The sequence below is a fragment of the Myotis brandtii genome, unplaced genomic scaffold (genome assembly GCF_000412655.1).
Source record: "Myotis brandtii unplaced genomic scaffold, ASM41265v1 scaffold18, whole genome shotgun sequence".
Lineage (NCBI taxonomy): Eukaryota > Metazoa > Chordata > Mammalia > Chiroptera > Vespertilionidae > Myotis > Myotis brandtii.
Genome location: NW_005356674.1, coordinates 7,323,632 through 7,338,202, shown reverse-complemented (window position 1 = coordinate 7,338,202; position 14,571 = coordinate 7,323,632). Strand labels below are relative to the sequence as shown.

At 41.4% G+C, this 14,571-nt stretch overlaps 1 protein-coding gene across 1 annotated transcript in view; it reads left to right on the top strand.

Annotated features, from left to right (window-relative positions):
- The first annotated feature begins 5,315 nt into the window (after positions 1-5,315).
- The window catches only part of LOC102256069 (collagen alpha-4(VI) chain), a 102,879-nt gene continuing 93,623 nt past the window's right edge, over positions 5,316-14,571 (top strand). The window contains exon 1 of the mRNA XM_005863599.2: positions 5,316-5,410. The gene's annotated coding sequence lies outside the window, so the exon portion shown is untranslated. The remainder of the gene's footprint in view (positions 5,411-14,571) is intronic.

Genomic DNA, 14,571 nt, shown 5'->3' with positions numbered 1-14,571 from the left:
GTGGCTGGGATTGCCTAATTCATTCCATTAGGTATAAGTAAATGTCTTGAATTTTTTAAAGCACTATAACTATAGCCATGATTTAGGAATTCCCGAGTTTAGCACCAAGTCTTCTCTTGCCAGCCTCAAATTTCTCATACCTAGCTCCTCAATAATTCTTTCCTTTTCAGAAAGTACCGTGAACTCCATCTTTTGTGTAAACTTTAGGACTTTTGCAGGGTCTGAATAGTATTAATTCCTTGGTTAAATCCCATTATCTATGCTCCTGTTCATCCCTGCTTTCCTGGGATCATATTTTCATTTTCTGCCATCTGCATCGTCATGGAGACACTCTTATTTGAGGCAGTTTTGAACTAAAAGAATGATGTGTCCTTTTTGAACCTCAAGTTTTTTTTATTAATGTATTTTTATTGATTTCAGAGAGAAAGGGAGAGGGAGCGAGAGATAGAAACAACAATGATGACAGAGAATCATTGATCATCTGCTTCTTGCACGCCCCCTCCTGGGGATTGGGCCCGAAACCTGGGCATGTGCCCTTGACCATAATTGAACCCGGGACCCTTCAGTCTCCATGCTGATGCTCTATCCACTGAGCCAAACTGGCTAGGGATGAACCTCAAGTTTTGTTGACAAAATGAGGTTTGACAAGATGATCCATAAGATCCTCTAGGACAGCGGTTCTCAACCTGTGGGTCTCAACCCTTTGGGGGTCAAATGACCCTTTCACAGGGGTCGCCTAAGACCATCGGAAAACACATATATAATTACATATTGTTTTTGTGATTAATCACTATGCTTTAATTATGTTCAATTTGTAACAATGAAAATACATCCTGCATATCAGATATTTACATTGCGATTCATAACTTCAGCAAAATTACAGTTATGAAGTAGCAAGGAAAATAATTTTATGGTTGGGGGTCACCACAACATGAGGAACTGTATTAAAGGGTCGCGGCATTAGGAAGGTTGAGAACCACTGCTCTAGGGCTAAATTCTCTGAATATACAAACATTGTAGCTGGATGTTGTATTTGACTCTAGGGTTCCTGGTAGCAAAAGAAAATAGGAAAGATGTTGAATTATACGGTGTTCATTGTCTGACAAAAAGAAGTGCAGGCTCAAGTACGAAAGTAGACTATAGGACCCTGGAAAAAGTTTTAAATTGTGTCTGCTCAAAAGTCATAGTGATGATCCTGAGTTACAAGTGATCAAAGTTCAAATTGAGTTAGCTTAAGCAAATAAGGTAATGTACTGATTTACACACACACACACACACACACACACACACACACACACACACACAAACGAAGGGCAGGTATTTGACTATCCTCAGGATTTCATCTCTGCTTTCCTCTGTGTTTTGGGATCTGGCAGGAAGGTTTTACAAAGCTGAAACCATAGCAACAGGCAAATTCAACATTGTATCTTTAAAGCTTCATAACTTCATAACCAGAGATGTTGGGAAAAATCTAAGGGAAGATTTTGATTGGCCAGGCTTGGGTTACATGCTGACTCTTGGATCAATCATGGTGTGGGGCCTGCAGCTCCCTCCCACTGGAGCTGAGGGTGAAATGGAATTTTCCCATTAGGAGGGTGGCTACCATTCCAGGTAGGCAAAAAGGAAGTGACTGCTTCACCACATCATGGTTGCTCCCCTTCCCCCTTCTATTCTAGGTTCAGGTCAATGACATAAATTTGTCCTTCTCAAAAGTCCACTATACCCCCAAAGCCCCTAGGTCTTTTAAAAAAATTGTGACTTAGCTCCTGACTGAGGTTTACCTGCTCAGTGTCTACCTTCTCAGTGTCTCTCAGTGCTTTTCATGGCCGTAACTAGCAACCTTGATAATTTAATCTGTGCTGCAAACAGATAGGCTAGAGGTGATAAAGACCACATAGGTCACACTTGCCATCCAATAAAGTTGGGTTAATGTACTGAGCAAGGGGACCACACACCAGAGGGATGATGGGGTGCCTCACCAGACAAAGGAAGACACAAACTTGGTATATAGTATTGGGGGAAAGGGTGGGGTTTTGGTAAAATTTCAACAAAGCAGTGCTGTGTTTGCTCAAAGCAAAGCAAGGCTGTGTATGAAGGAGTCAACATCAGGCCTGGGCTGAGATGAGAAAACTCAGGATCCAGTTTCCTTGGAAACTAAAAAGTGAGGATAAATGTGGAATGTTGTGTGTAAAATCCTTATCTGAAGCTCTGCACCTACGTTGGAAATTGAGGCTGTTTTTCTGTTAAAATGACTTAGATCCTTCAGGCAAGAATGAGGTGTTCATTCTCAAGAAATGTGGTTGCAAACAGCAAAGTTTTTTGACAGTCTGTGTTTTTAGAGAACAAGTTTTCTCATGTTCTTTCGTTAATTAACAAAAGCATCCCCCCCGCCCCCCAGTTTTGCAGGAGAAATTCTTCCCCCTCCACTCATCATACATGGTGGGGCAAAGTCAGGTTTACAGTTGTGTGTACACGAAACACAGTATATTCTTGTTTTTTTAAAAAATGAATTATTATTTTCCATAAGAACAACTGTAAACTACCCTGTATATACATACTCTTGATTAAGGCCTCTTTTGAAATAAGAGCATGACTTTTGTAGTCAAGCATCACGGAGTGAGTGAAGGTGGAAATGCTATGGCAGTCATAAGGATAAGTTGGAAAAGGTCTTTGGGAGTTTAGGTATGTCACTGAGGCAATTATATGCCATTTATTCACCCTGAAAATATTTCTTGAGCTTCTACTATGTGCAAAGGAGATACAATTTCTATCCTGGAGCAGCTCACAATTTAGTGAGGGAAATATCATGGAAGGAGACAAACCCAGAACTCCAGGATAAGGGCCATAGTGGATTTTGGCATAAATGTTTGCGAAAGCAAAGAGGAAGGAACTGTAAGCTCTGATCTAAGGAATTTGGTCCCACTCATGGCAAGAATAATCAGCGAAAGGAAGAATCTGAGGTTTTAAGATAAGGAGTTTGCATTTGGAAGATGTTGAAAAGTAACAGATACTGTTGATAAGATGCCCCAGATCTGCCCAGCACAGCTCTGAGCTCATCTGCCGCTGGTGTATAGTTCCTGAGCATGTGCACAGCCTCCCACCACAGAGTTGAGCTTCTCCTCATGAGGCTTTCTTCATTGCTAAGGTTGCTCACAGGGCAGCCTGGAAGTGTCGAGGATTTAATTCTTCCTTTCCTTTAGGGGCAATCCTCACTCACTGAGGAGTGGCATCTGGTGTCCAAATCCCAAATGTCTTCCAATAGGACGTTTTTGAGGGTCATTATTAGTTTCTCTGAGGGTACCCAGTGTGATTGAATCCCAGTGGCCTGCAGAGGTAATACACTCATTAAGGCACACTTTTTGGTTTTTATTCCTTTAGGTCTTACTTTCTATATTCCCTTTCTTGCTTCCCTGGATTGCTTTTCTGAATATCTCGCCTACACACAAGTCCTTGTCTGAGGTTCTGCTTTTTGGGGAACCCAAGCTAAGATAGCAAACGTCTCCCCTGTAGGGGAATAGCACACAAGGAGGAGTAGGAAGATTGCTTGAAGGTCAAGGAGAAGACACGGAGTAGAGGAAAGTGGTGAATGCTCTGAGGTAACAGAAGAAATAAGGACCTTACTACCTACCTAGGGTCAGTGTTAGAGTTCAACACCATGAGCCTAAAGATATCTTAGGTTCTGAGCTACTGCTTTGGGGAATGACAGGGAGACTAGAGGAGGGGGAGGCTGTTGAGTGGGTGAGTCACAGGGAGAACTTGGCTTTCTGAGCAGAAGGAGGGAATAGAAGATTGAAAGCACTGGTTGGCATTAAATATCTGAGCTGAACACTTGTTGCTGAATAATTTTACATGTGATAACTTGATTATTTCCCTGAGGGAATCAGAACATTTAGTGAGCACTTACTGCCTCAGCCCTATGTGAAGTGACTATTTCTGAGTAGAACAAAACTCTGCCATTATCCCCACATCGTGAATAATGAAGGGACAATTGAAGAGCGAAGTAACCTATCATTTTGGAAGTTATCCCCTATGTAGGATGCTCTCTAGGTTTTATGCCCAATTTAACAATCTTGGAAAAGCACAGAGAAGCTTGAATTTAACTTTGCTAGTGACATACTGTCTTTCTAATGGCAGCTTATTTCAGGAAACTTTATGTAACTCCATTTTCTCAAACACTCAGGCCAGAAACTAAACAACACTCCATCCCAAGAATGGGCCTTCAGATTTTGAGACATTGTATACAGAATGTGGTGGAGATGGTAACTGACCGCCCCCTCTTCCCCTTCTATCTTCCTCCTTCTATGATAATAGAGTTGAGCTGGGCACATGGCTGCCTACTTGGAAATCAAATCTTAAGTCTTCCCTGCTGCTGGGTGTGACTAAGATCTGACCAATGGAATGTGGTGGAAGGAATGCGAGCAACTTCTGCTTTGCTGATTGAGGAGAAAGTCTCTAGGTTTAGCTCCTTCTCCCTTTCCTGGCTACCCTGGTGGTACTTGCAGAAACCTCAGATGACACATTGAACATTAGCCTGGGTCCCTGAATGACTGTGGAGGAAAGCCTCTTGCTGACTTGGAATACCGCACTTGGACTAAATTGTTCTTTAAGCCATATTATTGTTAGGTCTCTTGTTATAGCAGCTTAACTCTTACCCTAACTCCTATATACGCTCATGTAATTACTTATATATTTCCTTTGACTCCATCCTGATCCCAAACCTGGTTGGTGTGAGCTAGTTTAGAGCATCCAAGGAGAATACAGACACTTGAGCTTTACTCTGCCTGGTAAAGGTTATCAGTGCAAGGAGTGTCTGCCATTGTTCAGTGTATTAATTTACCCCTCCCTCCATCCGTCCCTCTACACATCCATCCAAACATCCATTATACATGATGTTTTGAGACCTAATATGTGCAAGGGGATACCCAGGAGATATGAGTGACTCTAAGCTGAATGGTATCCAGTCCCTGCTCTCAATGAGCTTATAGTCTAGAGATGTTAGGTGGAGAATAAATTATTAAAATAGGGATAGTTAGGGTCAACTTTAATTCTAGGAAATCTTAATTAAATTTGAAAAAGGCTAGTTTAAATTATTATTATTATTATTTTGAGAATGCTCTCCCTGGTAAGTTTTTTAGTTCATTTTCAAGGTCAGTGTTCACAGAGTGAAGGACCATTTTTATTTAATGGCAACAAAGCATGCCTAAGCACAAGCAATGTGTTACTCACCATAAACACAGTCCTTGCTCCTCCCCTCTGCCCCCCCCCTCCCACTTCCCCCTGGGAGAGTATTAAACACTGGAAAAGCTGATGTGTATCCTTGAGCCTTCCTGTACTCTAGGCTGGAATAGCTTCTTAAGGGATGAAGACAAGAAGGAGAAATTGAAAGGACCAGCTTGCAAGGCTTTTCCAGGTAGGAAGAAATGCCTTTACCCAGGGATAGTTTTTATTTGGGAACTCTAGTTTGTTTCCATTTATTTTTGCAAATACACTGTTCTTTTTCATTTCTAGGCAGAGATAGAGACAGAGACATATAGACAGATAGAGGAGAAAGAGATAAAGACCGAAAGAAAGACGTTGAATAGCAAAGAGATGGAGAACCGTTGAGACAGGGAGAAAGACGCAGAGAAAACAAGCAAACCCAAAGAATATGTTAGATATACAGAGGAAGAGGAAGCTCTAAAACTATGACAAAAAGAGACCTGCAATTCTCTGGACTTTTATTGAGCAGGAAGATGTAAGATATCATGAGATTGCTTCCAGAATTTATCTTCTGTGTGGAAAGGGGAAACTGACTTAGGGGACTCACACATGTCGCATGAATTATTTCACTGATGCAAATCGTTGGGAGACTTTAAGAATGAAGATTAGTGTTAGAATGGAAGGCCTAAGGAAGAAGAAAACACTAGAGCAGTGGTTCTCAACCTTCCTAATGCCATGACCCTTTAATACAGTTCCTCATGTTGTGGTGACCCCCAATTTCATTGTTACAAATTGAACTAATTAAAGCTATTACTTTGGACCCAATTAAACAATTCTTTTTCTAAAGCAGTGGTTCTCAACCTTCCTAATGCCGCGACCCTTTAATACAGTTCCTCATGTTGTGGTGACCCCCAATTTCATTGTTACAAATTGAACATAATTAAAGCATAGTGATTAATCACAAAAACAATATGTAATTATATATATGTTTTCTGATGGTCTTAGGCGACCCCTGTGAAAGGGTCGTTCGACCCTCAAAGGGGTCGCGACCCACAGGTTGAGAACCACTGCACTAGAGATTTAATGAGTGGACAGACTTAGTAGAGAGATAAAACTTAGCTAAAAATGACTGTCCCTCTTACAGCATTCTCAGGGCCAATAGGGGCAATTATGAGTTAGAAATAAAAGTTTTCATCCCTTTAGTTTGCCAGGATTCATACAATTTGACTACCATTATTTTCCTTTCCATTTGACAACCAGACATAATTTTAATAATTAAGTTAAATGATTATTTCCATTTTTGATGAAAAATTTCAAACATACAACAAAATTTAAAGAATTCAGAGAACACTCAATACTTAGATGCACCGTTAACATTTTAATATAATTGTTTTCACATATCTACCCCTCTATTCACTTTAATCCATCTTATTATTTTATGCATTTTAAAGTAAATTGTATACATCAGTACCCTTCTCCCTAAATACTTCAGCATGCACGTAATTTGCTAGACTCAAGGAAATGATTATTTTGTAAAGATCTGCAAGAAAAGTTAAGACGAAATTGATCAGTTTTAGATTTTTGAACGTAATTTCTGAATAACTGGGGCTGATATTTCTACTCTTAAATTCACTGAACAAACATCGGGATGGTGATGACTATTAAGGATGACGTCTGTGGGGTGAAAGGGAAAAAATTTTGGCTGAAAATTATTCCACAGGATCTATAGGAGAAAAATCTATCACCGTTTTGTCTTTTTTGTATTGATCTTCAGAAACAAAGAAATGGGCTCAGGGAATACCAAATAGAGACTTTTAAAATTTTAGTCCTTGAGTGGGTAACCCACAGGCTTTTGAAAGTGGTCTGCCATCACACAGTTCTGTCTGGTAGTTTCTGACTCATAGGAATGGGCTTTGAAAGGTCAAAGGATGTGTTTATCTTGACCCTGAATAAGAGTACTAAAGCCATGTCTATATTTTTGCAGAAACAAAAAATATGATGTGCTACAGAGTCACTAGGAAGTGAAATGATAGATGTTTTCTCCCTGATGTTTTGGCCTGAAATATTCTGAATCTGAAAACATGATAACTCCTTTAAAAAAGATCATACAGAAAATTGTTTGGCTCAAACATTCCACTCTAATCTTGTGTCTTATGTTTGAGCAGCTCACTATCTAAGTGAATTTTTGTGGCAGTGAGTTTTAGAAGATTCATCCTTCTGATCCTATCTCTCCCCTGCCCCCTTGGGCGTGGGTTACAGTCACAGCTGGGCTTCATCTTAGATTTCTCAGAGATCTTAAACCAAGTACCTCCTTCCAATACTATGCCCATGATCTGGTTTTACCCATTCTACAAACTTGCCAAATGTTTAGATTTATACTGTTGCTGTGATTATATTTTTAATACAGATGAATAAAAATATAACTAATTAAAATGTAAAAGTAACCCAACTGGCTTTGAGTCCTTCATTTACCAAAAAGTAATGGCATAGGGCACCAATCTTTGCAAGAGTGTCTCTAAATCTTTGTATAGAACATTCTATCTTAAGGACAGGAAGTCATTTATTCCCCCTTCCCCCTCCCATTGATTCTTAGAGGGGGGAGGGAGGGAGAGAGAAGAAAGACAGAGAGAGAGAGAGAGAGAGAGAGAGAGAGAGAGAGAAAGAGAGAGAAAATGGTTGCCTCTCACATGGCCCCAACTGGGACTGGGGATCAAACCTGCAACACAGGTACATGCCCTTGAGTGGGAATAGAACCCATGACCTTTTGGTATGTGCAGGTTGACACTCTTAACCACTGAGCCACACTGGCCCAGGTGGAAGTCATTTTGAGCAAATGAATTTAAGCAACAGATATTTGTCGAGCACCTACTATGTGCCATACCTTGGGGATACATCATGGAAACAAAAAGATTTCTCATAGTGCTTCTAGCTAAAGGTGGGATTGTAACAACAGATAATAAAAACCATGATGAATATTATATAGCATGATAGGAGGCAATAAGAACTATGAGAAAAGAGGAAAAGCAGAGCAGAGTAAGGGGGGTTGGGTGTACTGGGAGAACAAGGGTGGGTAGAATTTTAAGTAGAATGGCTAGGGTGGATTAACCGTGAAGATGATATTAAAGCAAAGACTTGAGGGAGGTGAGGGAATTAACCATGCATATATGGGGATATGTGGGAAAGAGTGTTAGAGGCAGAGGAAACAGCATATGCCAAGACCCTAACAGGGACTGTAACTGGCTATTTGAAGAACATCCAGTAGGCCAACGTGATCAGAGTTTAATGAGTACGAGTGAGAGATGAGTCAGAGAGAAGCTGTGGGCCAGATCACACAGGGCCTTGTAATCTCCTTTGTCTTTTTACTCTGAGCAAAGCAGGGAGTCACTAAAAGGCTCTGAGCAGGGGTGACTTAGGTTTTAAAAGGATTTCCCTGAATATATATTGAGACTAGACTTAGGGGAGAAAGGTTAGAAGCAATAGAGGAGATGGTGGCTCAATACAGGTTGTGGGAGAGGATCAGTTTCTGGATACACAGCTTTAATGGAGAGCCAACAGGTTTTCCTGGCAGGTTAAAAATGTAGGAGGTGTATGTGAGAGAGGAGTTCATGGATTTGGGTTGTGCTATGCAAAGGTTGCACTTGACATGAATTGAGAGAAATGAAAGGAGGGAGTTTTTTTTTTTTTTAAAGAGCAAAGGAGGGAACTGTTCTAGGTGCTGAGCATATATAAGGGATGAAGACACAGTCTTAACAAAGACTGGTTATTCATTGAAATAAGTGCACAAGGTTCAGAGAAAGAACAGAACAGGAAGCGATTTGCCATCAGGCTTGGGTTAGGGAGGTAACATCTGAGCTGGGTTTTGAAAGGAGCCTGCCAGGTTTGTGTGTATGTGTGGGTGTGTGTGCACGTGTGCACATGTGTTGGGGCCAAGGAGTGGAGTTCATCCTTTTAGATAGAAGGAAGGAATAAGTGACATATGGTGAATCTGCAAAGTCTAAGTGAACTTGGCAAAAATACACTATCTTATAATTTTGTAACCTTCAGAAAGTTAGCCTAGTCAATGTATCTTACAATCTATAAAGGAATATCTATCTTTCTGAGGGCCAGTTGATGCATTTAATGGGTACTTTTTCAATATATTTTAAAAAATTTCTTATTCACTATTTAAGATAAAAAAATGATACAGAGAATAGTTCAGTGGCACTTTGTTATTTTAAGCTGAAGTCCTGGAGATTAAAGTGAAAGATTCAGCTCAAAGAACATAGGCAGCTAGCTTCAAAGAGCGTGAGTCATCCAAGTGACCACACTGCCACCAGCTTGGTGTCACACCAGGTACCCTAGTCCTTTGATTTAGGGAGTCTTCTCTCACTGCTATAAAATTTCTGTTACACCCCAAATCTCACTTTCATCACAGCGTGGTTATAGCCTAGACATAAGGAAGCAAAAATGTCATCTCAGCCCTTTGATTCAAGCAAAGCATTTCTCTTGGAATAAAAACTGCTGAAGCTTGGTTCTGTCAATGAGAAAGGATGGAATTTGGGGGACTTTGTTCCATAGATTATCACTTGACAGAGGTAATGGTAACCTCTCATGTTTTGTAGCTTTTTACAAAGTCCTTCCTCCCCCATTAGCTCATGCCATCCTGCCAAGCGGTGATGGCAAGGTGTCACTGCCTCTATTTCATGCTGCCAGAGCTGAGGCTTAGAGAGTTTAAGAGACTTCCAAGAAGTCACATAATAAGGATGTGGCAGGGGCGACACTTGAACCAGAAAATTCACAGTCAGCTTCTGTGCAAATTTTACTGTTCCACACTACACTCTCTCCAGTGTCTGGGGCAACCTTCTTCTTAAAGGACATAGAAATAAAGGACCATGTGTGTGACACCAGATTAGATCATGCAGAGGGCCATCTTGCCCTTATTCACTATCGAGACCTGCTCCTTCTATGTTTCCTGGTGGCAGGAAGTAAGGAGTGACAGAATGCCCTGACCTACCCATGGCCTTTGGAGAGAGGCACTGATCTGTTAGTGGATGGTAGGCATCCTTCCCCAATGAAATCTCTCAGAAAGACAGGGTAGTTATTCCCAATCCCCTGGCAAGACCCAACTCATGAAATGCTGGGGTGGTGGAGTTTATAAGCCACACATAAGTTGAGTCTGAGTAAATATTTTTTATTGGATTAAATCATTCAGCCGTTTGCTCACCCATGTATATAATGTTCAAAAAAGAAAATGTTCATTAGTTGGCTCCAATGTAGCCAGCACTACAATGATTTCTCAGACCAAGTCTCCACCTTCTATGTGTTCACAGCCCAGTGAGGGAGATAAACAATTAGGCAGGCAATGACAACGCAATATGGCAAATGATATCACTGATGTATGAACCAGGAGTTACAGGAAACTAGATGAATCAGGACATGAAGAGGGCCTAGGATAGTTTAAAAAAATGCCCAACAGCTGAGGTTTTGTTTAGTTTCAAAATTTTAAGCACCTCACAAATTAACTGTGTGCGGATCTTGTAATTACCATAGCTGATGGGAGTATCATGCCGTCAGCACCCACTCACTGCTTTGCTGAACTGTGGCATTGTCATCTTTACCCCTCCCTGGAGGAATGCTCCAAGACTCTGCATCTTGTTATACTTTTCTTTTGGAGCCTAATGACACATTAATTGTCATTGAAATGTTTGACACAGCCTCCCTCAAATATTTTGCAAAAAGTTGTATATATATGATCCAAGCAGTCATAAGATTTGTGAATGGGCACAGAAAGCAAATGTTAATATTTATGCAAAAGGTTAAGGCTAACCTTTAGTTTGTTTTAACTGTCAGACATGCTGTGTGGTTTTTAACGTGTTGTATACAAAAAAAAATTCTGTTTATGTCCCCCAATTGTTTGCCTCCTGGAGTTTCCTGTTGCCCAGATGTGGTACGCTGTAAGTCTGTCTTGTAGGAAAGCCAAGTCTATGGTGCTTAAAATACGAGATAGATAGATAGAGAACATAGCTTCAGATTTCAAAGTAAAGTATAATTAGAAATTAAATAAAAAATGTGTTAAATTAATTTTGCATATTTGCATTGGGCCTTTCATCCAAATATATTGCAACTTCTGCTTATCTCTCAGTCATTTAATCATAAAAAAAGGTTTTTGAATTGATCCTCTCTTCCCTTTCTCCACCTACTTAATAATAGACACTTGATTTTCTCCATGTGGAGCTAATAACAGATGAAAGAAGTAAAGTTGCTGTTGAAGATCAGTGGAGCAGACATCTGCCTGGGCAGAAACCATTGCATGCTAAATGCATGGAAGAATGGTTTTCAAAGTGTGGTCCCTGGGACCAGTTCAGCATGCAGATTCTCATGCTCCACCCCAGACCTACTGTACAGGAACTCTGGAGTTGGGGTCCAGGAAGATGGTTTTTAACTGGTCCTCTAGGTCAGTGGTCGGCAAACTGCGGCCCCTTGAGTGTGGCTCTTCCACAAAATACCACGTGCGGGCATGCACATACAGTGCAATTGAAACTTCGTGGTCACACTCAAGGGGCCAAAGAGCCGCATGTGGCTCGCGAGCCGCGGTTTGCTGACCACGGCTCTAGGTGATTCTGATGCAATGCTCAAGCTTGAGAACCACCGTCATAGAACATGAGAGATGGAATCTTTACTTTTATGGTTAAGGGGTCCTCAGAGAAAGAATAGAAATGCTGAAGGAGACTGGTATATAAAGCACTGCTAATTTAATTAAATAGAGTTAAGGTGGTTTATGGTTGAAGATTGAGAAACTTTGCCCAGGTCCCCTCTTCTGTCCCACGTTCTCATTTCAGAAAAACCAAAGGTCTCCATAAAACTTATCATGTCTTAAGAGCTTGTATAGCGCATTTGCTCCAGAAAGGCTTACCCAAGTCCCAGCACTCCATAACCTTAACTCCCCCAGTGGTTCTCAACCTTCCTAATGCCGCGACCCTTTAATACAGTTCCTCATGTTGTGGTGACCCCCAACCGTAAAATTATTTTCGTTGCTACTTCATAACTGTAATTTTGCTACTGTTATGAATTGTAATGGAAATATCTGATATGCTGTATGTGTTTTCTGATGGTCGCGACCCACAGGTTGAGAACCGCTGCCCTAGACCTTGGATGAGCTCCATTTGGGTGTCTAAAACGTGTCCTGTGTTTTTGCATATGCTTGTTCACTTGCTATTTTCTACTCATCCTTTAAGTCTCAATTCTAGTGACATTTGCTCCGAAGCCTTCACCCAACTGAAGGGAGGTGCTCCCCCACTGTTTTCCTCAGCACTTTGTATAGATTTCTGCAGTATTTTGCTCACTTCACAATGTTGCAACTTATCCATCTCTGTCTCTCTAGTAGAGTTTCAAGTCCTCTTTCAGTGGTTCTCAACCTTCTGGCCCTTTAAATACAGTTCCTCATGTTTTGACCCAACCATAAAATTATATTTGTTGCTACTTCATAACTGTAATATTGCTACTGTTATAAATCGTAATGTAAATATCTGATATGCAGGATGGTCTGAGGCGACCCCTGTGAAAGGGTCGTTCGATTGCCAAAGGGGTCGTGACCCACAGGTTGAGAACCGCTGTCTTAGATAAAGAACTATTTCTTTAGTCTGTTATTTCTAGCAGCCAGTGTCTGGAGCAACCTTTTTCTTAAAGAAATAAGATTCATGTATGTGACACTGGACTAGATACTTGCAGAGGGCCATTCTTGCCCTTATTCACTGTTCTTTCTATGTTTCCTGGTGATAGGAAGTAAGGAGTGGCAGAGTGCCCTGACCTACCCAGGGCCTTTGGATGGTAGGCATCCTTCCTGAATGAAACACTGCAGAAAGACAGGGGAGTTATTCCCATTTCCCTCGCAAGACCCAACTCATGAAATGCTGGGGTAGTGGCAAATCAATGAAAGATTTGCACGAATATCAAATGCCCCCCCCCGAATTATTATAATCTACTGAATATTTGAGAGTAAATTCCTGATCTTAAGACCCTTTGCTCCATAATATATTGTATGTATTTCTTAATAACAGGGCATTCTCTTATATGACTACAACACAATGATCAAAATCAGGAAATTTGACATTGAAATGGAATTATTATGTAATATTCAGTCCACATTAAAAGTTTACCTATTGTCTCAATGTCCTTTATAGCAATTTTTTTTGCAATCTAAGATCATATATTGCCTTTAGCTGTCATATCTCTTTTTTAAAAATTTTAAATTAAATTGATTTTTTTAGTTAATTCTCACCTGGGAATATTTTTTCCATTGCTTTTTCAGAGATAGTGGAAGGGAAAAAGGGGATGGGATGGAGGGAGGGAGGGAAGGAGTGAGAGAGAGAGAGAGAGAGAGAGAGAGAGAGAGAGAAAGAGAGAGAGAGAAAGAGAGAGGTGAGAGAACCACATCAACTGGTTGCCTATTGCACATGCCCAGACCCGGGCCACGGAGTGAATCAAAAACCCAGGTATGTGCCCTTGATCAGAAATTGAACCTGAGATTTGGTCCTATGCTCTAACCATTGACCAACACCAGCCAGGGCAGCTTTAGTATCTCTTTAGACTGTTTTCATCTCAGTTTGTTCTTCAGCTCTTCTTTGTCTTTCATAATAATACTATTTTTGAGAGGCACATGCCAGTTGCTTTTTAAGACTGTCCCCAAGTTTTCATTTATATGATGGTTTCCTCATTATTAGATTTAGGTCATGGATCTTGAGGAGGGCTACCATATACTAGTAAGTAAGTGATGTTGAGTTTTCTCATGTGTAATAACATCAGGAGGTACTTGATGTTGGTTTATCCTATTATTGTTGACTAGAGGCCTGGTGCACGAAGTTTGTGCATGGGTAGGGTCCCTAGGCCTGGCTGGACATCAGGACCTTCCAGCTGCCTGCTGGGGCCTTCCTTCATTCTGCGCCACCCCCTGGTGGTCAGCACATGTCATAGCGAGCGATTGAACTCCCAGTCTCCCAGTTGAACTCCTGAGGGGATACTTTGCATATTAGCCTTTTTAATATATAGACTAGAGGCCCAGTGCATGGAATTTATGCCTGGGGGGGTCCCCTCAGCCCAGCCTGCACCCTCTCCAGTCCAGGACCCCTTGGGGGATGTCCGACAGTCGGACATCCCTCTCACAATCCTGGACTGCTGGCTCCTAATTGCTCACCTGCCTGCCAGCCTGATCGCCCCTAACTGCCCCCCCTGCTGGCCTGGTCAACCCTAACTGCCCCCTCCCTGCCGGCCTGGTCGTTCCTAATTGCCCCCACCCCCCACCAGCCTGGTTACCCCTTACTGCCACCCCTGACAGCCTGGTTGCCTCCAACTGGCCCCTCTCCCAGCCTGGTTGCCCTTAACTGCCCCCCCCCACCA